Below are 22,223 nucleotides of genomic sequence, written 5' to 3'. Positions count from 1 at the left end.
TGTGCGCCTGTAGTACTAGCTACTTGGGAGTCTGAGACACAGGAGAATCGCTTGATTCCACCAGAAGGCGGGGGTTGCAGTGAGCCAAGATCACACCACTGCATTCCAGCCTGGGCAACAGAGCGAGACTCCTTCTCAAAAAAAAAAAAAAATAAAGTATCAGTGAGGCATTTTGTGGAGTGTCCCTCAATACGGATTTGTTTGTTTGATGATTTTCTCATGATTTGATTGTGGTGATGGGTTTTGGGTAGAAAACCACAGGTGTAAAATGTCATTCTCATCACATAACAAGAATGCATGCTATATCTACATTGCTTATAATGGATGATGTTAACCTTGATCACATGGCTAAGGTACTTTTTGTCAGGCCTTATCACTGTACAGTTATTCCGCGTTGAGAGGGGGCAGTATAAGAGTTTAGAGTTCCAGATTCCAGAAGAAGAGCATGACCTAACAGTATCCTTGAGCACAGGCTCCTGCTAGTCTGTATGTGTGGTTCATCTAACGTGGAATCCAGCATGCAGAAGGCACTCAATACATATCTGATGGACTCAGGAAGGAGAAGTGGTCCGGGAATGTCACTATCTGGAGAACCCTATAGTTAATTGCATTAATTTGACATGGTTATCATGCTGTGTTAACAATTTGCTTGACACTGTTCTAGACATTTTAGATACAGTGTTCACTGAACTGTCATAGCAACTATCTGAGGCAGCAACTATTATCATCCTACTTTTACAGCTGTGGAAATGGACGCACATAGAAGTTCAATAACTCACTCAAGCTTGCACAGTGATTAAGTGGTCAGGATTCAAATCCAGGCAATCTGGCTTCAGAGATCATGCTCTTAAACACTGCAGCCTATTGCTCTTTGAAAGGTAGGAAGACAGTCTGAGTTGGTCTCCTTGGGAAAGACTACAAATCTCAAATCATATTGAGAGAAGCCCTTTAATAGGTGTGTGGTCTCTACTCCATAAAATATGTGAAAAACGTAAAAATGAAATCTGGATTTTTTTTTTTGTAAGTGCTGATACCCTCTAAACTGCTTGATAATCCTGTGAGCACATGTTATATGAAAGGATTTAGTGGGGAGGGGATGTGGTTCTTCATTAAAGCCTAGACTTCTGCCTACTTTTTTTTTGAGATGGAGTCTCACTCTCACTCTGTCACCCAGGCTGGAGCGCAGTGGCGCCATCTAGACTCACTGCAAGCTCCACCTCCCGGGTTCACGCCATTCTCCTGCCTCAGCCTCCCCAGTAGCTGAGACTACAGGTGCCCGCCACCATGCCCCACTAATTTTTTTGTATTTTTAGTAGAAACGGGGTTTCACCGTGTTAGCCAGGATGGTCTCAATCTCCTGACCTCATGATCTGCCCGCCTCTGCCTCCCAGAGTGCTGGGATTACAGGTGTGAACCACTGCTGTCTACTTTTAACAAAGAATCTGGAATTATTGGGATTTGACAAAAATGGAAGCAAGTAAGCATAAAAGAAAAAAAAAAAAAAGGAACAAGTCCCTAGTAAGAACATTAAGGAATATCATTTCAAGTCATGTAAAATTTGAGGAATTTGTACTTTTCTAGTTCAAATTTTCATTTATAGAATGTCTTCTTAATTCTGTGGCAGCACTAATAAATGTTTTAGGGTTTTTGGAGCACACTCTTCTTAATACGTATTTTGTTATACCTACAGTCACAAATTTATATCTGTAAATTATAATTTTTTTGGAGCAACACAAATTCAATCAGTGAATAGTAACAACTAAGCTTTTTTTAAAAAACAATTCTACAGAGAATCAGAGCATGAAGCACATTTTAATTATGCTATACTATACCACATCACACACTCGCATATTGAAATACAGCACATATATGCATAATAACAACAGTCATGCAACGAGAAGCCCTGAGTCACCCTAGCTCCAGGTAATACTGATACTCCCCTCCATGATGTTGACAGGTTCTGTATTAGGACATTTTGATACCCTCCTTCTTCAACTGTATGAGTCAGTCAAGTAGTATAAAATTATAATCTGGAATTCTTTATTTTCAAGCTTATAAAGCTCAAACACAAATATTTGTATTTACCTATCCTATTTGAAGAACAGATTCTGCTTTCACACCTTGGCGTATCATTTATGCACAGAATGACTTGCAAGAAGAAATTTTTACCCCCGAGGCTAACTAATAGCATTGTCTTAGCCTTAGTCTATATACATGTATGCAATGTGCATTGTAGGAAATCTCATGCAAACCTGTACCTTTCACATGTGTGAGTACCAGCACAAGGCAAGAAGTACCAGTGTTTAGGTGCCGTTCCACTTGCTGTTCAAGCTGCCCTCCCAAATTACTCATTTATAAAAAAAACAAGACTAAAAGGAAAAATCAAGCCAACAGTCATATTGTTTTTGTAAAATTAGACCAAGTTACATGTTTTAATGGCAAACCTTTCTGGTTATTTTTAACATAACGTCTAGTATGTTTTCTTATTTTGGTCAGCATTTAATGTTTGTCCTCTGATTATTTTAGCCATGATGTTTTGCAAATGTAAATCAACCTTTGAAGAATCAACTTTAAAGGCAGGAAGAAGGGGCCAGGCATGGTGGCTCACACATGTAATCCCAGCACTTTGGGAGCCCGAAGAGGGAAGATCACCTGAGGTCAGGAGTTCGAGACCAGCCTGACCAACATGGTGAAACCCCATCTCTACTAAAAATACAAAAATATTAGTTAGACTGTATGCAGTACTATATTAATCATCTGTGATGTATTAATGGTACTTAAAATTTTCTTGAAATCGTTGCAATAAGGAAGAATAATGTAAACATTTTCATTATACAAAATATTACTATACACACAGATATAACTATTTCATCTAATTACTTTGATTATGTAAGAGTTGAGCATATTTACATAGAGTATGTATACAGTCACACGTTTCCTATATACCAGTGAATGTGTGCATACATATATAGAGTGTGTGTACATATACATGTAATACAGTATGTTATTGTGTTCTTGAATCCCACCATCATTCAGTGTCTTGCCAAATAGCATTACAGGCATAGTGCCAGATCTTTTCACTTCCCCACTGAAGTCACTTGGAACATATCTGAACGTGGCAAAATACATTTGCCAAGTTATGTGCATAAAAACATCCTTTGATCTTTCAGAGTCATAAATATGTAATAAACTACATGATTGCCCTACTGATCTGTCCAACATCAATCTTACCTTCCTTTTTTATAGGTTCATCAAAATAAGATATGATCAAGGTACAAAAGAGTTAAAGAAGCTATTTATTTTAATGTTTCCTTGGAGAGCACACTTGTTATTGTGAGTACAAATTATATATATAATATTTCATGAATGATGTTGAAGCATTAAAAATCACCTCTGCTCTTGAAGTTAACACAAAACTCTGGCCCACTGCCAATACTCCGCTTGTCCCCTTCTGGCTTCCTACTAGATACTGTGTCATTTTTTCCAGAATAATAGTGGAATAGCTGCACAAAATTTTAAGTCATAGACTCGATTCTGAACATAATCCATATTTCAAATGTTCAGATATTTATGCCCTTAAAGAACTATTTCTTTTGAGCCAAAGAGTACTAACCAAAGATAGAGATTATCCACATTTTAAGACATCAAAATAAGGTTTATGGAGAGGAAAACAAGGACAGTGGAGATAATAGGAAAGAATTATGTTAGCAAAGGACAAGATATTTTACTGTTGTTATTTTATTCTTTAAGAAGTGCATATCACTGACTTCTATTCCAACTTGAGGTTTATTGAGTGTTTTTAACAACAAGCTGTAAGTATGGGCTACATCAGATGATGAGATCTTTAAATTGACTATTGTGAAATATTGTAAGAAAGCAGAAACATTGTGCAAGCCATAAATTGAGTGAGGGATGTTGTGAGTAGTAAAATCTACATTTTTTTCACAAGGGACAAATAAGATTGAACTAAGCATTTCAGTTGTGAAAAGTTGTGAAAAGGACACCAGTTTTACCTTATAGCAGAAAAAAAATTATACAAGTTTAATCTGATATATTTAGGGCAGTATAAAATGGTGATTAATGTCAACAGGTATATTTTTTTTAAGTCTTTTTTTTATTATTGTACTTTAAGTTTTAGGGTACATGTGCATAATGTGCAGGTTTGTTATATATGTATCCATGTGCCATGTTGGTGTGCTGCACCCATTAACTCCTCATTTAGCATTAGTGTATCTCCTAATGCTATCCCTCCCCCTCTCCCCCCACCCCACAACAGTCCCCAGACTGTGATGTTCCCCTTCCTGTATCCATGTGTACTCATTGTTCAATTCGCACCTGTGAGTGAGAACATGCAGTGTTTGGTTTTTTGTCCTTGCGATAGTTTACTAAGAATGATAATTTCCAGTTTCATCCATGTCCCTATAAAGGACATGAACTCATCGTTTTTTATGGCTGCATAGTATTCCATGGTGTATATGTGCCACATTTTCTTAATCCAGTCTATCATTGTTGGACATTTGGGTTGGTTCCAAGTCTTTGCTATCGTGAATAGTGCCGCAATAAACATATGTGTGCATGTGTCTTTATAGCAGCATGATTTATAGTCCTTTGGGTATATACCCAGTAATGGGATGGCTGGGTCAAATGGTATTTCTAGTTCTAGATCCCCGTGGAATCACCACATTGACTTCCACAATGGTTGAACTAGTTTACAGTCCCATCAACAGTGTAAAAGTGTTCCTATTTCTCCATGTCCTCTCCAGCACCTGTTGTTTCTTGACTTTTTAATGATGGCCATTCTAACTGGTGTGAGATGGTATCTCATTGTGGTTTTGATTTGCATTTCTCTGATGGCCAGTGATGATGAGCACTTTTGCATGTGTTTTTTGGCTGCATAAATGTCTTCTTTTGAGAAGTGTCTGTTCATGTCCTTTGCCCACTTTTTGATGGGGTTGTTTGTTTTTTTCTTGTAAATTTGTTTGAGTTCATTGTAGATTCTGGATATTAGCCCTTTGTCAGATGAGTAGGTTGCAAAAATTTTCTCCCATTTTGTAGGTTGCCTGTTCACTCTGATGGTAGTTTCTTTTGCTATGCATAAGCTCTTCAGTTTAATTAGATCCCATTTGTCAATTTTGGCTTTTGTTGCCATTGCTTTTGGTGTTTTAGACATGAAGTCCTTGCCCATGCCTATGTCCTGAATGGTATTGCCTAGGTTTTTTTCTAGGGTTTTTATGGTTTTAGGTCTAACATGTAAGTCTTTAATCCATCTTGAATTAATTTTTGTATAAGGTGTAAGGAAGGGATCCAGTTTCAGCTTTCTACATATGGCTAGCCAGTTTTCCCAGCACCATTTATTAAATAGGGAATCCTTTCCCCATTGCTTGTTTTTGTCAGTTTTGTCAAAGATCAGATGGTTTTAGATATGCGGCATTATTTCTGAGGGCTCTGTTCTGTTCCATTGATCTATATCTCTGTTTTGGTACCAGTACCATGCTGTTTTGGTTACTGTAGCCTTGTAGTATAGTTTGAAGTCAGGTAGCCTGATGCCTCCAGCTTTGTTCTTTTGGCTTAGGATTGACTTGGCGATGCGGGCTCTTTTTTGGTTCCATATGAACTTTAAAGTAGTTTTTTCCAATTCTGTGAAGAAAGTCATTGGTAGCTTGATGGGGATGGCATTGAATCTATAAATTACCTTGGGCAGTATGGCCATTTTGATGATATTGATTCTTCCAACCCATGAGCATGGAATGTTCTTCCATTTGTTTGTATCCTCTTTTATTTCATTGAGCAGTGGTTTGTAGTTCTCCTTGAAGAGGTCCTTCATGTCCCTTGTAATTTGGATTCCTAGGTATTTTATTCTCTTTGAAGCAATTGTGAATGGGAGTTCACTCATGATTTGGCTCTCTGTTTGTCTGTGATTGGTGTACAAGAATGCTTGTGCTTTTTGTACATTGATTTTGTATCCTGAGACATTGCTGAAGTTGCTTATCAGCTTAAGGAGATTTTGGGCTGAGACAGTGGGGTTTTCTTGATATACAATCATGTCATCTGCAAACAGGGACAATTTGGCTTCCTCTTTTCCTAATTGAATGCCCTTTATTTCCTTCTCCTGCCTAATTGCCCTGGCCAGAACTTCCAACACTATATTGAATAGGAGTGGTGAGATAGGGCATCCCTGTGCCAGTTTTCAAAGGGAATGCTTCCAGTTTTTGCCCATTCAGTATGATATTGGCTGTGGGTTTGTCATATATAGCTCTTATTATTTTGAGGTACGTCCCATCAATACCTAATTTATTGAGAGTTTTTAGCATGAAGGGTTGTTGAATTTTGTCAAAGGCCTTTTCTGCATCTATTGAGATAATCATGTGGTGGTTGTCTTTGGTTCTGTTTATATGCTGGATTACATTTATTGATTTGTGTATGTTGAACCAGCCTTGCAACCCAGGGATGAAGCCCACTTGATCATGGTGGATAAGCTTTTTGATGTGCTGCTGGATTCGGTTTGCCAGTATTTTATTGAGGATTTTTGCATCAATGTTCATCAAGGATATTGGTCTAAAATTCTCTTTTTTGGTTGTGTCTCTGCCAGGCTTTGGTATCAGGATGATGCTGGCCTCATAAAATGAGTTAGGGAGGATTCCCTCTTTTTCTATTGATTGGAATAGTTTCAGAAGGAATGATACCAGTTCCTCCTTGTACCTCTGGTAGAATTCAGCTGTGAATCCATCTGGTCCTGGACTCTTTTTGGTTGGTAAGCTATTGATTATTGCCACAATTTCAGAGCCTGTTATTGGTCTATTCAGAGATTCAACTTCTTCCTGGTTTAGTCTTGGGAGGGTGTACGTGTCGAGGAATTTATCCATTTCTTGTAGATATTCTAGTTTATTTGCATAGAGGTGTTTGTAGTATTCTCTGATGGTAGATTGTATTTCTGTGGGATAGGTGGTGATATCTCCTTTATCATTTTGTATTGCATCTATTTGATTCTTCTCTCTTTTCTTCTTTATTAGTCTTGCTAGCAGTCTGTCAATTTTGTTGATCTTTTCAAAAAACCAGCTCCTGAATTCGTTAATTTTTTGAAGAGTTTTTTGTGTCTCTATTTCCTTCAGTTCTGCTCTGATTTTAGTTATTTCTTGCCTTCTGCTAGCTTTTGAATGTGTTTGCTCTTGCTTTTCTAGTTCTTTTAATTGTGATGGTAGGGTGTCAATTTTGGATCTTTCCTGCTTTCTCTTATGGGCATTTCATGCTATAAATTTCCCTCACACACTGCTTTGAACGTGTCCCAGAGATTCTGGTATGTTGTGTCTTTGTTCTCCTTGGTTTCAAAGAACATCTTTATTTCTGCCTTCATTTCGTTATGTACCCAGTAGTCATTCAGGAGCAGGTTGTTCAGTTTCCATGTAGTTGAGCGGTTTTGAGTGAGTTTCTTAATCTTGAGTTCTAGTTTGATTGCACTGTGGTCTCAGAGACAGTTTGTTATAATTTCTGTTCTTTTATGTTTGCTGAGGAGAGCTTTACTTCCAACTATGTGGTCAATTTTGGAATAGGTGTGGTGTGGTGCTGAAAAAAATGTATATTCTGATGATTTGGGGTGGAGAGTTCTGTAGATGTCTATTAGGTCCACTTGGTGCAGAGCTGAGTTCAATTCCTGGATATCCTTGTTAACTTTCTGTCTCGTTGATCTGTCTAATGTTGACAGTGGGGTGTTAAAGTCTCCCATTATTATTGTGTGGGAGTCTAAGTCTCCTTATAGGTCACTCAGGACTTGCTTTATGAATCTGGGTGCTCCTGTATTGGGTGCATATATATTTAGGATAGTTAGCTCTTCTTGTTGAATTGATCCCTTTACCATTATGTAATGGCCTTCTTTGTCTCTTTTGATCTTTGTTGGTTTAAAGTCTGTCTTTCCAGAGACTAGGATTGCAACCCCTGCCTTTTTTTGTTTTCCATTTGCTTGGTAGATCTTCCTCCACCATCCTTTTATTTTGAGCCTATGTGTGTCTCTGCAATGTGAGATGGGTTTCCTGAATACATCACACTGATGGGTCTTGACTCTTCATCCAATTTGCCAGTCTGTGTCTTTTAATTGGAGCATTTAGTCCATTTACATGTAAAGTTAATGTTATGTGTGAATTTGATCCTGTCATTGTGATGTCAGCTGGTTATTTTGCTCATTAGTTGATGCAGTTTCTTCCTACCTTCAATGGTCTTTACAGTTTGGCATGATTTTGCAGTGGCTGGTACCGGTTGTTCCTTTCCATGTTTAATGCTTCCTTCAGGAGCTCTTTTAGGGCAGTCCTGGTGGTGACAAAATCTCTCAGCATTTGCTTGTCTGTAAAGTATTTTATTTCTCCTTCACTTATGAAGCTTAGTTTGGCTGGATATGAAATTCTGGGTTGAAAATTCTTTTGTTTAAGAATGTTGAATATCGGCCCCCACTCTCTTCTGGCTTGTAGAGTTTCTGCCGAGAGATCAGCTGTTAGTCTGATGGGCTTCCCTTTGTGGGTAACCCAACCTTTCTCTCTGGCTGCCCTTAACATTTTTTCCTTCATTTCAACTTTGGTGAATCTGACAATTATGTGTCTTGGAATTGTTCTTCTCGAGGAGTATCTTTGTGGCATTCTCTGTATTTCCTGAATCTGAATGTTGGCCTGCCTTGCTAGATTGGGGAAGTTCTCCTGGGTAATATCCTGCAGAGTGTTTTCCAACTTGGTTCCATTCTCCCGGTCACTTTTAGGTATACCAGTCAGACGTATATTTGGTCTTTTCACATAGTCCCATATTTCTTGGAGGCTTTGTTCATTTCTTTTTATTCTTTTTTCTCTAAACTTCTCTTCTTGCTTCATTTCATTCATTTCCTCCTCCATCGCTGATACCCTCTCTTCGAGTTGATCTCATCGGCTCCTGAGGCTTCTGCATTCTTCACGTAGTTCTCGAAACTTGGCTTTCAGCTCTATCAGCTCCTTTAAGCACTTCTCTGTATTGGTTATTCTAGTTATACATTCGTCTAATTCTTTTTCAAAGTTTTTAACTTCTTTGCCTTTGGCTTGAATTTCCTCCTGTAGCTTGGAGTAGTTTGATCGTCTGAAGCCTTCTTCTCTCAACTAGTCAAAGTCATTCTCTGTCCAGCTTTGTTTCGTTGCTGGTGGAGGAACTGCATTCCTTTGGAGGAGGAGAGGCGCTCTGCTTTTTAGAGTTTCCAGTTTTCTGCTCTGTTTTTTCCCCATCTTTGTGGTTTTATCTACTTTTGGTCTTTGATGATGGTGATGTACAGATGGGTTTTTGGTGTTGGTGTCCTTTCTGTTTGTTAGTTTTCCTTCTAACAGACAGGACCCTCAGCTGCAGGTCTGTTGGAGTTTGCTAGAGGTCCACTCCAGACACTGTTTGGCTGGGTGTCAGCAGCGGTGGCTGCAGAACAGCGGATTTTCGTGAACCGCAGATGCTGCTGCCTGATCGTTCCTCTGGAAATTTTGTCTCAGAGGAGTACCCGGCCGAGTGAGGTGTCAGTCTGTCCCTACTGGGGGGTGCCTCCCAGTTAGGCTGCTCGGGGGTCAGGGACTCACTTTAGGAGGCAGTCTGCCTGTTCTCAGATCTCCAGCTGCATGCTGGGAGAACCACTACTCTCTTCAAAGCTGTCAGACAGGGACATTTAAGTCTGCAGAGGTTACTGCTGTCTTTTTGTTTGTCTGTGCCCTGCCCCCATAGGTGGAGTCTACAGAGGCAGGCAGGCCTCCTTGAGCTGTGGTGGGCTCCACCCAGTTGGAGCTTCCCTGCTGCTTTGTTTACCTAATTAAGCCTGGGCAATGGCAGGTGCCCCTCCCCCAGCCTCGCTGCTGCCTTGCAGTTTCATCTCAGACTGCTGTGCTAGCAATCAGTGAGACTCCCTGGGCGTAGGACCCTCCGAGCCAGATGCGGGATATAATCTCCTGGTGTGCCATTTTTTAAGCCTGTCCGAAAAGCGCAGTATTAGGGTGGGGGTTACCCGATTTTCCAGGTGCCGTCTGTCACCCCTTTCTTTGACTAGGAAAGGGAACTCCCTGACCCCTTGCACTTCCTGAATGAGGCGATGCCTCGCCCTGCTTCGGCTTGCACACGGTGCGCTGCACCCACTGTCCTGGGCACACTCTCTGGCAGTCCCTAGTGAGATGAACCCGGTACCTCAGATGGAAATGCAGAAATCACCCATCTTCTGCATCACTCACACTGGGAGCTGTAGACCGGAGCTGTTCCTATTTGGCCACCTTGGCTCTACCCCTGTAGTTTCCGTCAACAGGTACATTTTCACAAGTGTGAGCTGTGACTTCCTGCACGGTAGCATAGAATGGACTGAGTTAGTGTAGAATCAGTAATAAACCAGGAAATTTTCTCCAGTGTATGCAATTATTCTATCAGGGAAGGCAGAAAGGACTCTAAAACAGTTCAATCGAATTCAATAATTTGGAAACATACTACAAAATTTTAATCTTGGCCAGCATGGTGGCTCATGCCTGTAATCCCAGAACCTTGGGAGGCTGAGGTGGGTGGATATCCTGAGATCAGGAGTTCAGGATCAGCCTGGCCTACATGGTGAAATTCCATTTCTACTAAAAATTCAAAAATTGGCTGGGCATGGTGCTATTCTAGAGGCTGAGGCAGGAGAATCACTTAAATTTAGGAGACAGGGCTTGCAGTGAACCAAGATTGTGCCACTGCATTCCAGCCTGTACAACAGAGCAAGACTGTCTCAAAAAAAAAAAAATCTTAATATAAATTGTGAGACTGATTCATCATATGAATTTGGTTTTAAAAAAACAAAAATGGTAAATACATTATCTGAGGCAGGTAAAAATGTAAACCACTGAAAGTTTAGAGAAATTTCTGAAACAGTACTATTTTACCTATTGACATTAAAAGAACACTGGTCTTTACTAGGTCTTATTGATAACTTTGCATCTAAAAGATCATGAACAGTTGTGATTTCTATTTCATATAAATCTGTGGTTACAGTGGTCTTAACTCTGATTTCATATTAAAAAAAATTCAGGGCTTCTACTTTGCACCAGACAATTTTAGTTGTGCCTTAATGTGGGAAGAGAAAGCTTCCTATAATCCTGTATGTACACTCTGAATGGTTATGACCAGGTGAAAGAAAATTGAGCCAGCTCTCTACAGAGACCACTGCCTGACTTTGTAAAGGCATTTGAAGACCAAAGATGTATCTATGTTTTGTGCACAGAGATGAAGGAAGCCCACACTTAGGTTTTTGGCTAGGGATATCTCTAGTCTGGCCATGTTTCATTCAATTCAAAATTACTCTAAGCTATGTCCAGAGCTCTGTGAGGGCACCCCACACAGGGAATTTATGCTTTTCTCTCTTCTCTTACTGCCGTCTCTCATCTCTCACCCAAACCTGGTTTTCTCTCAGCCTTCAACCTTGGCTGCTTTAAATACCCTTAATCCTTAAGCCCCCATCCCTCCTATCCCATGCTCACTTAGAACTAATGAAGTAATCATTTTTCTAAGGAAATCAAGACTATGTATCTTGAATTTCTTTCTTAAAATCTCTTTTTTTCAGCATTTCTCTTATTCTGCCTGATGCTGATTACTGTCCCTCAGAGGGAAATATATCACGTTTTTATTCCTTATTTTATGAAACACATATTCAGTGATGCTTTTCCTGCTCAAGGATCTGAATTAGACTCATTTGAAACAAAGAAGATATATAATGCATTAGCCTCTGCTTTAAAAAAGATACTATCTCACTGTGGTGGAATATACTGCGTATAAAAGTGACTAATAATAGAGTCTCTAAGAAGTGTCCGTGTGGTGGAACAGAGAGTTGTCTAGGTTAGTAAGAGAAAAGGAAGCATTCTGGAGAGGAATGGGAAATGTTGAGTAGGCTATTCCGCCAAGCCACACTCAAGGTCAGGGACAGGCTTTAAAGGCAGCCTGGGGCCAAACAAATGAGCCATGAACTTGGGCAGGAGAGTCTAGGCTTAACTTGACAGGCAATGCAGAAATTTTGTCCAGAAAACTGTTAAGATCTTTAGGTTGTATTGTATTTTTAGAAGTGTCTTTTAACAATAAAACATGTCCAGAGAGCAATTTCCAGTGTGACAGAGTGAGAAGATCAACAAATCCTATTCCCAAAAAAGCAACGATAAATCTGGATAAGATGATAAAAAAAAATCATTTCAGCAACCTGGTATTTAACCACAGGCATAGAAGAGAGAAGGGTTTATTCATGAAAACTACCAAATTTCTGGTATTAAATGTGGTTATCTGAGACATTTTTGAGTAAGGCTTCTCCCATCCTCCATCCCACCTGCCAGCTCTGTCAGAGCCTTAGTTCAATCAAGGTGTGGCTGGCTTTGAAAATAGGACGTTACCCATCATGGGAGAAGAGGCCTCCCCTGACTTGGAATGTGGTCAAAGTAATCTCAGAGGCAAGAAAACAAGGGAGTTCAGAGGCTTCATTTGGCTGAGATTGCAGGTCAATTGGAGGTGAGATGTAGAATGCAGGACTATTCATGGATTTAACAGGGAGTTCTGGAAAATAGCCAAATCATTCTTAATAAGGTAGCCGCATATCTTCTTATGTTTTTTTTAAATTACAATTTTAAATGGTTTCAGGGGTTTATCATATACAGGAAAATAACAAAAAGGAGAAGGTAGAAAAGGGACATATAGTGAAGCAGTTTCTATATTTAATGGATTTAAATTAGTATTATTTTGAAGTAGGTTTAGAGGAATATTATTCCTACAACAACTACAAAAAAAGAATCCTCAAAATAATATATTAAGAAATAACAGAAGTAAAGCCATATTTATATAACCTAAAATAAAACAGTAAGAGAGGAATAAAAAAATAAAAAAGGTAGCATTCAAATGGAAAGCAAATTGGCAAATAAAATTTTAACTATATAAAAATGATAATAGATGTAAAGACTCTAGTGAAAAACCAGACTGCCAGATTAGATTTTTTTTAAAACCTAATTCTATAATTTCTACCAAAAACACTTTGCATTCAGAGACATATATTGACTGATTTTCTTTTAATGCCTAAATATGTAGGGGGCAATTTGTAGAGTGAAATTTAAGTACATCGGAAATACATAACAACTATAATGTGTATACACATCTAGCAAGAGAATCCCAAACACATGAAACAACAAACTAGCAAACTGAAATGATATATCAACCGTTCAACAATAACTGCTGAAAGAATTCAGTGAATTACTTTCAATGATTAATAAGAAAGATAGAAATTCAGCAAGTTTGAAGACTTGAACAGGACTATAAAACAATGTGACCTAATTGTCATATATAAACCCTTTCGTGTAACTACTGAAGATAGATATTATTTTCAGGCACATTATGGGGAATTCGCCAAGATAGAGCAATTTTGGGTCACAAAATAAGCTTCAAAACATTGTAAAAGTATTTTTGTCCTGCAAATATATTATCTTACCACAATGGAATTAGAGATAATCAACAAACAGAAATCTTAGAAATAGCCACTTCTTCAAATATTTGGAAATTTAGCAATATACTTTTAAATAACCCAGAAGGGAATTTTAGGAAAATACTGAAATTAACAAAAATGAAAGTACTGTCTAGCAGAGTTTATGGGGTTCAGTTAAGCAATGGTTAGAGGGACATTTATACCAAAAAACAACTGAAGAAAATCAGAAAGTTCTAAAATCAATGATTTAAGCTTCCACCTTAAGAAACTAATAAAACAAGTGGAAATGGAACCAAACAAAACTAGAAGAAAGAAAATATTAAACATTAGAAAGATAACAAAAGAAATAAACAGGAAAGTAGTAACAATAATAAAAGAAACCAAAAGTTGCTTTTTTGAGATCAAAAATAAAATTGAGTCACCCTTAGCTATACTGACAAAAAGTAAACAAAAGGAACAGATTACCAATATCAGGAATAAAAAAGGAACATTATTAAGAAATACAAAGAAATTAAAAGAATTAAGTATAATATTGTGTAAAAGAATTAAGTATAATACTGTGCAAAACTATATGCCATAAAATTAGATAATTTACATAAAATAAAACTTAGACATAAATTATCAAAACTGATTCCAAAGGAAATAGAAAACCCGAGTTAACTATAATAAGACATTACCATAGTAATTAAAAATTTTTCCATAAAAGAAGCCAGGCCAATAAGCCTTCACTGGTGTGATCTATCAAATATTTAAAGTAGACATAATAAAAATCCTTCATAAACTCTTTCAAAAAATAGAGGAAGGGGCACTTCCCAACTCATTCTATAAAACCAGTACTACTCTATCACCAACACCAGAGAAAGGTATCACAAGAAAATAAAACTTCACGCCAATATTTATCATGAATATAAATACAAACATTCGTAATAAATTTTTGGCAAACTGAATTCAGCAACACCTAAAAATATTGTATGCCATTATTATATGGCATTTCTATATTAATAGAAAAAAGAAAAAAAATTTAACCTGATCATTTTGTAGATATAGAAAAACTTTTTGAGAAAATGCAATACCTAACAATGATAATAAGTTTCAAGAAACTACAAATAGAAAGAATTTTCTTCAACCTGATGTAAACAATCTATAAGAACTTACAGTTTATATCAAACTTAATTGTGAAAGACTAAATGCTTCTTCCTAAAAATGGGTACAAGGCAAGGATGCCCACTCTCACACTTCTGTTCAACAAAGTTGAATAGAGTGGTTGTTCTACACACTGCTATGAGAAAAATAAAATTACTGAAAAGAGGGCAGACTTGTAAGGAGGAAGCAAAACTGTCTTTTTATAAATGACATGATTCTGTATTTAGAAAATCCTGAGGAATACACAATTCAATTAGTAGAGCTAATGAATGAGTTTAACAAAGCCAAAAGCTACCAAAAAGTCATTGAACTTTTGTATACTAGCAATGAACAATTTGAAATTGAAATGTAAAATTGAAATGTAATTTGAAATTTTGAAATTGAAATGTAAAATTTGAATTTGAAATTGAAAAGTAAAAAATTTCAGGCTGGGCACTGTGGTTCATGCCCGTCATCTCAACACTGGGAGGCCAAGGCAAGAGAATTACTTGAGCCCAGGAGTTTGAGACTAGCCTGAGCAGCAATCTGAGACCTCATCTCTACAAAAAATAAAAAAATTAGTGAGGCTTGGTTGTTTGCACCTGTAGTCCCAGCTACGCAAGAGGCTGAGGTGGGAGGATCACTTGAGCCTGGGAGGTGGAGGCCGCAGTGAGTCGGGATTGTGCCACTGCACTCCAGCCTGGGTGACAGAGTGAGACCATCACACACGCACGTGCACACACACACACACACACACACACACAGAGAGTAAAATATTTGTATCTTCAATAGGATAAAAAAGTTAAGTACTTAGGAATAAACTTAGCAAAATAATGCATCATTGCTTAGAGAGATTGAAGAGGATCAAAATAAATGGAGAGATACTTTATGTTCATTGATAGAGGACTAAATATTGGTTGAATGGTAATTCTTTCTAAATACTTCTATGAATTCACAATCACTATCAAAATTCTAGGAGAATTTTTTTTTGGCAGAAATTCTCAATCTGATCCTAAAGTTTATATGAGAGTTCAAAAAACTTAAGAGAGCAAACACAATTTTGAAAAAGAAGAAAATTTTGAAAAAGAAGAAAATGTGGAAGGGCAGATACCATCCGGTTTTGAAACTTACCGTGGAGCTACAATTAAAAAATCAAGAGAGTGTAGTTTTGGCAGAAAAATGGCAATATGGAAAAATGGAAAACAATTGAGAGACCAGAAATTAACATTTATGTTTACAGTCAACTGCTTTTGGAAATAAAAATGCTATGACAGTTCATCGGTGAGAGGATAGATTTTTTACTAAGTAGTGCCAGAATAAATACCTTAATACAGGAAGTAAAAATACTTTCTACCTAGAGCTCTGGATCCTTGAGCATATGCGTCCTAAACTAATTAATGGCATAAGTCTACTGCATTGCCACTGTGCACCAAAATATATCACAAATTAATCAATGATTGAAGCAAAAATGAATGAATCATAAAAACACTAGAAGAAAACATTGAAGAGATTTTTTTATAAATATATCCATTTGGGCAAGCATCCTAATCCAGAATAAATAATCTATAATTAATGATTATAGAATTGTAGAATAAATAAGTCAAGAATGTACATGTGAAAGTATTTAACTAAACATGGAGAAACTACATTACCTATTTAAAGTGCAGAAGAACTTAATTATGACTCAAAATCCAGAAGCCATAACATAGATTGATAAATTTGGTTATGTAGAAAGTATAAATCTTCTGCATGGCAGGATGTCATTTCATTTCATAGACAAAAAAAAAAAAAACTAACCTAAAATATTACTTCAGACAGTGATAATATAAACATCCACAACCCAATAATAAACTATCAAAGATATGAAATAAGTAAATAAAAACAAAGACATACAAAGGACTCTTAAACCTATTTAAAAGTATTCAACCTTCTCATAAGAAGAGAAATACTTGTTTCTTCTATATGAAATACAAGAGCCGGCAACTCTAAGGCTTTAGGTAGCAGAAACTAATGAAGAAGTTCTCTAGGGCTTCACTGTCAAAATGTTTCTTTTCAGTGTACTCCAGTTACTTTCTAAAAGTAATAGAAACTCCCTAAAAAAGCAGTTTGACTCCCCTCATTTAGAGGATGGGTCAATAGGTGCAGCAAACCACCATGGCACACATATACTTATGTAACAAACGCACACGTTCTGCACATGCATCCCATTTATTTTTTAGAAGAAATAAGGAAAAATAAAAATTAAAGAAAAAAACATTAAAATAAATTTAAAAAAGAAAAAAAAAAGCAGTTTGACAATATGTACTAGAATCTTAACAATTTTTATATGTCACCCAGCCATCTCATTTCAGAGAATCTACCCTAAAGAATAATAATTAGACTTACATACCAGGATATGTGTGACAAGGATGTGTATTAACAGTGAGCCTGACTGGATTTGACTTAGGTCAAGTGCCACTCCTTGGCCAAGGGAGTGCAGAGAATCTCATGGAGACAGAATGCAGGAGAGAGGATGTGTCTGTTTATTGTGGTTAATTGCTCAGTTCATCCTCATAATATCCCCATTTTACAGATGATTAGCTGTATGCACAGAGATGTTAAGTAACTTGTCCAATATCTCACAGAGTTGAGATTCAAACATGGCAGTGTAGTTTGAAAGTCCATACATTCAATAATGGTCCCAAAGAGAATCAAGGTGCTATTTTCAGAAGAAGGGAACAATTTGTGTTCAGGCAAAACCACAGCGTCCATTACTGTCAGTGGTGTCTGCTGCCCAGAGCAGACACTCTCTCAAGTATTCCCATAAGACACATGGGCTACGCTGATGGTAGCATGTGGAGCACAGCTTTATTGCTGACTTGAATGTGTCTGTCTGCTCTGAAAGACCCTACGGCACAGTGTGTCTGGGGCTCACTGGAAACTTAATAAGCACTGTTGAATAATATCGAAGATATTTAGAAGGAAAGCATTCCTCCTTGATTTTCACCTCAAAGTTTGTGGAGACAGGTTCCTTGGAGGAAAAGGGAAATCTATGAAAAAATATGGTTCGAATAATATGCAAGGCTTCAAACTTGGGTTTCATTAATTTCTATTGCATTATAATTCTAATACAAGGCTGACGAGAACAAAACTGGGAACTAATCTCACAGTGTATTAGTGGCACAGACTAAGGCATTTTAATGTTGGAACTACTTGCTTAAAAGTCAAAATAGTAAAAAATGTGATAAGAATTTGATAGACATTAATAAATTATTAAAACACTGATTCCAGAACTATCTGTGACGACCTAGTATGAGTCAGCGACAACGGTAGGCTCTGTGCACCATTCTAAGAGCCATATTGTTTTCTGTAATTTGATCACTTGAAAAAAAGCAGTCATATGTGGTGATACTTGTTGATTTAACCATTCTAGTCAAATAGCTTGCCATCTATTTTGTAAAGAAATGTGGTAAATTTTTGTTGCTTGACTTTCATATGAATTAGTTCCATTAAAAACAGTTAAACCAATGGCCTGGGTGTACTGTGTCAATATCTATTTCATTTACGTACAAATGCTCTGAGTACTAAAGCTACCTCTTGTGCTGCACTGAGCATCTGGTGGTTATTACGTAGGTGTAAATAATTAGAGAGTCACACACCAGATTTGATTCATGTTAGTTGACAATTGGTATGATTCTGACATTAAAACAAGCATTTTGTGTGTCTGAGCTCTCAGTAAATGAATCATCAAGTCATTTTCCTTTTATTTTGGGAATACACAGGATACATAAATATTATACCAACTTTTCTATTCATAAGAGATATGAAAAAGTGTGTAAACTTTAGAAAAACGTTTAACCAAGAAAGCAAAAAAATATTGTATCATTCTATAAACATAGAATTCTGTATCCCATTTCCTAGGGTATTACATTTTAAAAAAATAATTGACATAATAGTCATTTTCCTCACATTTTTCACTGTTAAACATCATCACTCATAATTATTTTGTTATATATTTGATTATTGTTTTCTAAGATAGATTCCTTGAAATGAGATTGCCAGGAAAAAGGATATAGCATCTTTTTAGATGTTGGTACATATTGTCAAACTGATTTTTAGAGTTTCTATTACTCTTAAAGTGTAACTGAAGAGACTAGAAGTGTCCCAGTTTATAGCATTACACTGACCCTCATTGCCCCCTTTTAAATCATTACTATGCTTCACTCAATAAAGAAAATTGACAGCTGCTTGTTTTAATTTTCATGCTTTTTTTTTTTTTTTTTTTTTGAGAGAGAGAGAGAGTTTCACTATGTTGCCCAGGTTGGAGTGCAGTGGTGCAGTCATAGCTCACTGCAACCCGGGACTCCTAGCCTCAAGTAATCCTCCCACTTCAGCTACCTAGCTAGTACCCACCACTGTACCCAGCTCTTTTTTAAAAATTTTTTTATAGAGATGGGGTCTTGCTATGAGTTGCCCAGGCTGGACTTAAACTCCTGACCTCAGGAGATCTTCCTGCCTCAGCTTTCCAAGTAGCATCTGGCTATTTACAGGCTTTCAAAAAGTGTTCGTTGTATCTCTACCTTGTCCCATCATTGTGCTAGATACACTCACATTACAAATGTTGTCAAAAATCCTCACATCATAAAGAGGAGAATTAATATGTGAAATCTGAAGGCAGAGAACAAGAATAAGAGATTCACCATGTAAAACAAAAAACATGGGATTTGAAATAATGGAATATGTATTATTATCTTAAGCATCAGGAGTGTTCAATGCACTCAGCAAAAACTTAAGATATCAAACAAAAACATTAACGTAAGGGCTAGTTCATGGTTTTTATTTGATTTTGATTTTTATATATTTGCCAAATGAGCTTCTCCCCAAATATGTTACTGAGATACATAGCCACAGGATGTACCTGCCTAAATGCCTTGGAAAACACAGTCATTTAATATTATTCTGTGGTTCCTGCAGCATTCATCATACTGAGCCTTATGATGCAACTGGAAGAGTTAGGACCCAAACCTCTACCTTTCCATTTTACCTGTTGTGTTTGTTTCCCATCACTGCTGTAACAAATCACCACACACAGTGACGTAAAGCAATGCACATTGTTAGCTTACAATTCTGTAAGTTAGAAGTCAGCAATGAGTTTCATTAGATATAAAGAATTCCAGGTCTGCAAACCTGAGTTCCTTCTAGAGGCCCTTAGGGAAAAAATCTATTTCCTTACCTTTTCCAACTTCTAGGGGCTGCTTGTGTTCCTTGCCTCCTGGCCATTCTCTCCGGAGAAAGCAGCATCTTCAAATCTCTCTTTGATTCCACTTCCATTATCGCATCTTCTCTAAGTCTTCTAAGGAAACTTTTGATCATATTGGGCCCACCAGACAATCCAGAATCATTCATCTCAATGGCCTTAACTTACCGACATCTGTGAAGTCTCTTTTGCAATGTAGGGCAACATATTCATAGGTGCCATGGACTAGGACCCGGACATTTTGTTGGTGGGGTGGTCCTCTCTCTGTTTAAATCACCTGTACTCAAAAAAAATTTAAGGCTTTGTGACAAATTGTATTTAAGAGGTGATAAATGCCAGTGTGTTCCCTTTGTAAACATTCAATATTGAATGTTGTTATGGCTTATAATATCATCAATATTTATCGTATTTTTTGTGATGAACTATAGGAAAAAAATACTTTTTCCCTTCAATCAGTCATTAGTCTCATTTGTCTCATTTTAGACTAAGGTTATCGCTCAAACAAAAACATACTTATTAGCTAATGAGAATAATGAAAGCAGGCTATTTTGTATATTAATAGCTTTGCATTAGGCATAATGAATTTTATTCCACAGGGCAAAAGGGATTTCACAAATGAAAAAACTAGGAACCAATGTTCAACATATATCCCAGAAATTAGATGGCTAGGATTGGCTATAAGCAAGAAAACACACATTTTAATTATCTCATTTTCCCCTCCTATTATGTGACTTTCATAATAGAAACATGGCATAATGGAGGTAGCCCAAGGCTTTGGAATTAGACCAACCAGAGTTCAAATTCTGGTTGTTCTACCTATCAGATAGATATTTGCATTAAGGTAATTTTTTAAATGCTTCTCAGCTTTTGCAAAATGGTTATTATAACATTCACCACACTGAGATATTATAAAAATTAAGTAAAATAATGTATGAAGATGACTTTACATAAATAAACTGTTAATTTGCTTTGCTCTATTGTCTTTGCTTTTAAAATAGTTGTATTGCATCTACTTATATAGATTTGTCTTCATGCTTATAGCTAAAATAGTTGAAAATATTTTATTCTATGAATTGAAAAAATAAAGACTACTGGCTTTTATCTTTCACTAAAATGTAAGTTTCCTGCATTTTAGGAAAATAAATATGGCACCAAATTTGTCTGCAGGCACAGAGATTTACATTCCTCAAATGTTAATATCTACCTATCTATATCCTATTTGCCGTCAGGTTCTTTTGAGGGATAATGATTTGTTTTAGATTATATTCTCAATAAGTGATGAAATTTATAGACTCTCCTTCATAGTCACTCAGCAATGAAATAGAGCAAATACTCGATCTTACTCTTGAGAGCCACTAGAACTCTTTGAAGAAAACAAATGCTATTTGCTATAGAGACATCTTTCTGGAAAATAATAATTTCACCTTTGAGTCAACTTCCCTGGACTCTTGCCTCACGCATCTTCAGCCAAGGTCAGTCCATTATGGAAATCCATTCTCCCTTCTCCATGAAAGAACATTCGAGGCATACTTATTATATTAACTGAATTGTTACATATTTATTAAAAGTTTATAGTATGTGTTAACATTAATTTATTTTTGTAAGATGTCTTTCCAGGAATATATAACCCTGGTTCACAATACTGTACCCTTTGTACCCAAGATTTGATATATGTGAGTAAACATATAACTATCTATCTGGGGGCAAGTAAATCAAAAACCATGAATCATCTCAAGTGTTGGAAATCATATGGTATAGAATTCATTACCGTTTGTGAACTGGAATGGGCCGCAAGATATTTGAATAAAAATTAAACTAGTTCTATAATTGGTGATTTGAAAATTTTTGAAAAAGCCATGGCAGTGAAATAGTTTGGATGTCCCCTCCAAATCTCATGCTGAATTGTAATCCCCAGTGTTGGAGGTGGGGACTGGTGGGAGGTGTTTGGGTCATGACGGCAGATCCCTCATGGCTTGTTGCTGGCCTCACCATAGTGAGTGAGTTCTCAGGAGATCTGTTTTTGTTTTTTTTTTTAATTGTGCAGCACTTCCCCCAACCCCTCTTGCTCATGCTTTCACCATGTCAAGTTCTTGCTCCTGTTTCATCTTCTGCCATGAGTAAAAGCGTCCTGAGGTCTCCTCAGAAGCAGATGCTGCTACCATGATTTACAGCCTGCAGAACAGTGAGCCAAGTAAACTTCTTTTCTGATAAATTACCCACACTCAAGCATTTCTTTACAGCAACAGAAGAATGGTTAATATAGAAAATTGGTACCAAGGCATGGGGCTTGAAACTGTGGAAGCAACATCGGAACTGGGTAAAGGGCAGAGGTTGGAAGATTTTGGAGGGCTCAGAAGAAGACAGGAAGATGATAGGAAGTTCAGAACTTCTTAGAGACTGGTTAAATGGTTGTGACCAAGG

General features: G+C 37.0%; 1 long non-coding RNA gene across 2 annotated transcripts in view; it reads left to right on the top strand.

Moving 5' to 3' along the window:
* The window catches only part of LOC129481736 (uncharacterized), a 178,343-nt gene that overhangs the window by 152,121 nt on the left and 3,999 nt on the right, over nucleotides 1-22,223 (top strand). The window contains exons 2-3 of one of the 2 annotated variants that reach the window (XR_010120950.1): nucleotides 3,247-3,333; nucleotides 21,847-21,948. This is a non-coding gene — a long non-coding RNA (uncharacterized lncRNA). Of the gene's footprint in view, nucleotides 1-3,246; nucleotides 3,334-21,846; nucleotides 21,949-22,223 lie in introns of those variants that run through there. The other variant, XR_008657494.2, reaches the window with a different exon arrangement.

Source organism: Symphalangus syndactylus, chromosome 5 (assembly GCF_028878055.3).
Source record: "Symphalangus syndactylus isolate Jambi chromosome 5, NHGRI_mSymSyn1-v2.1_pri, whole genome shotgun sequence".
Lineage (NCBI taxonomy): Eukaryota > Metazoa > Chordata > Mammalia > Primates > Hylobatidae > Symphalangus > Symphalangus syndactylus.
This window is presented reverse-complemented; position numbering and strand designations above follow the sequence as displayed.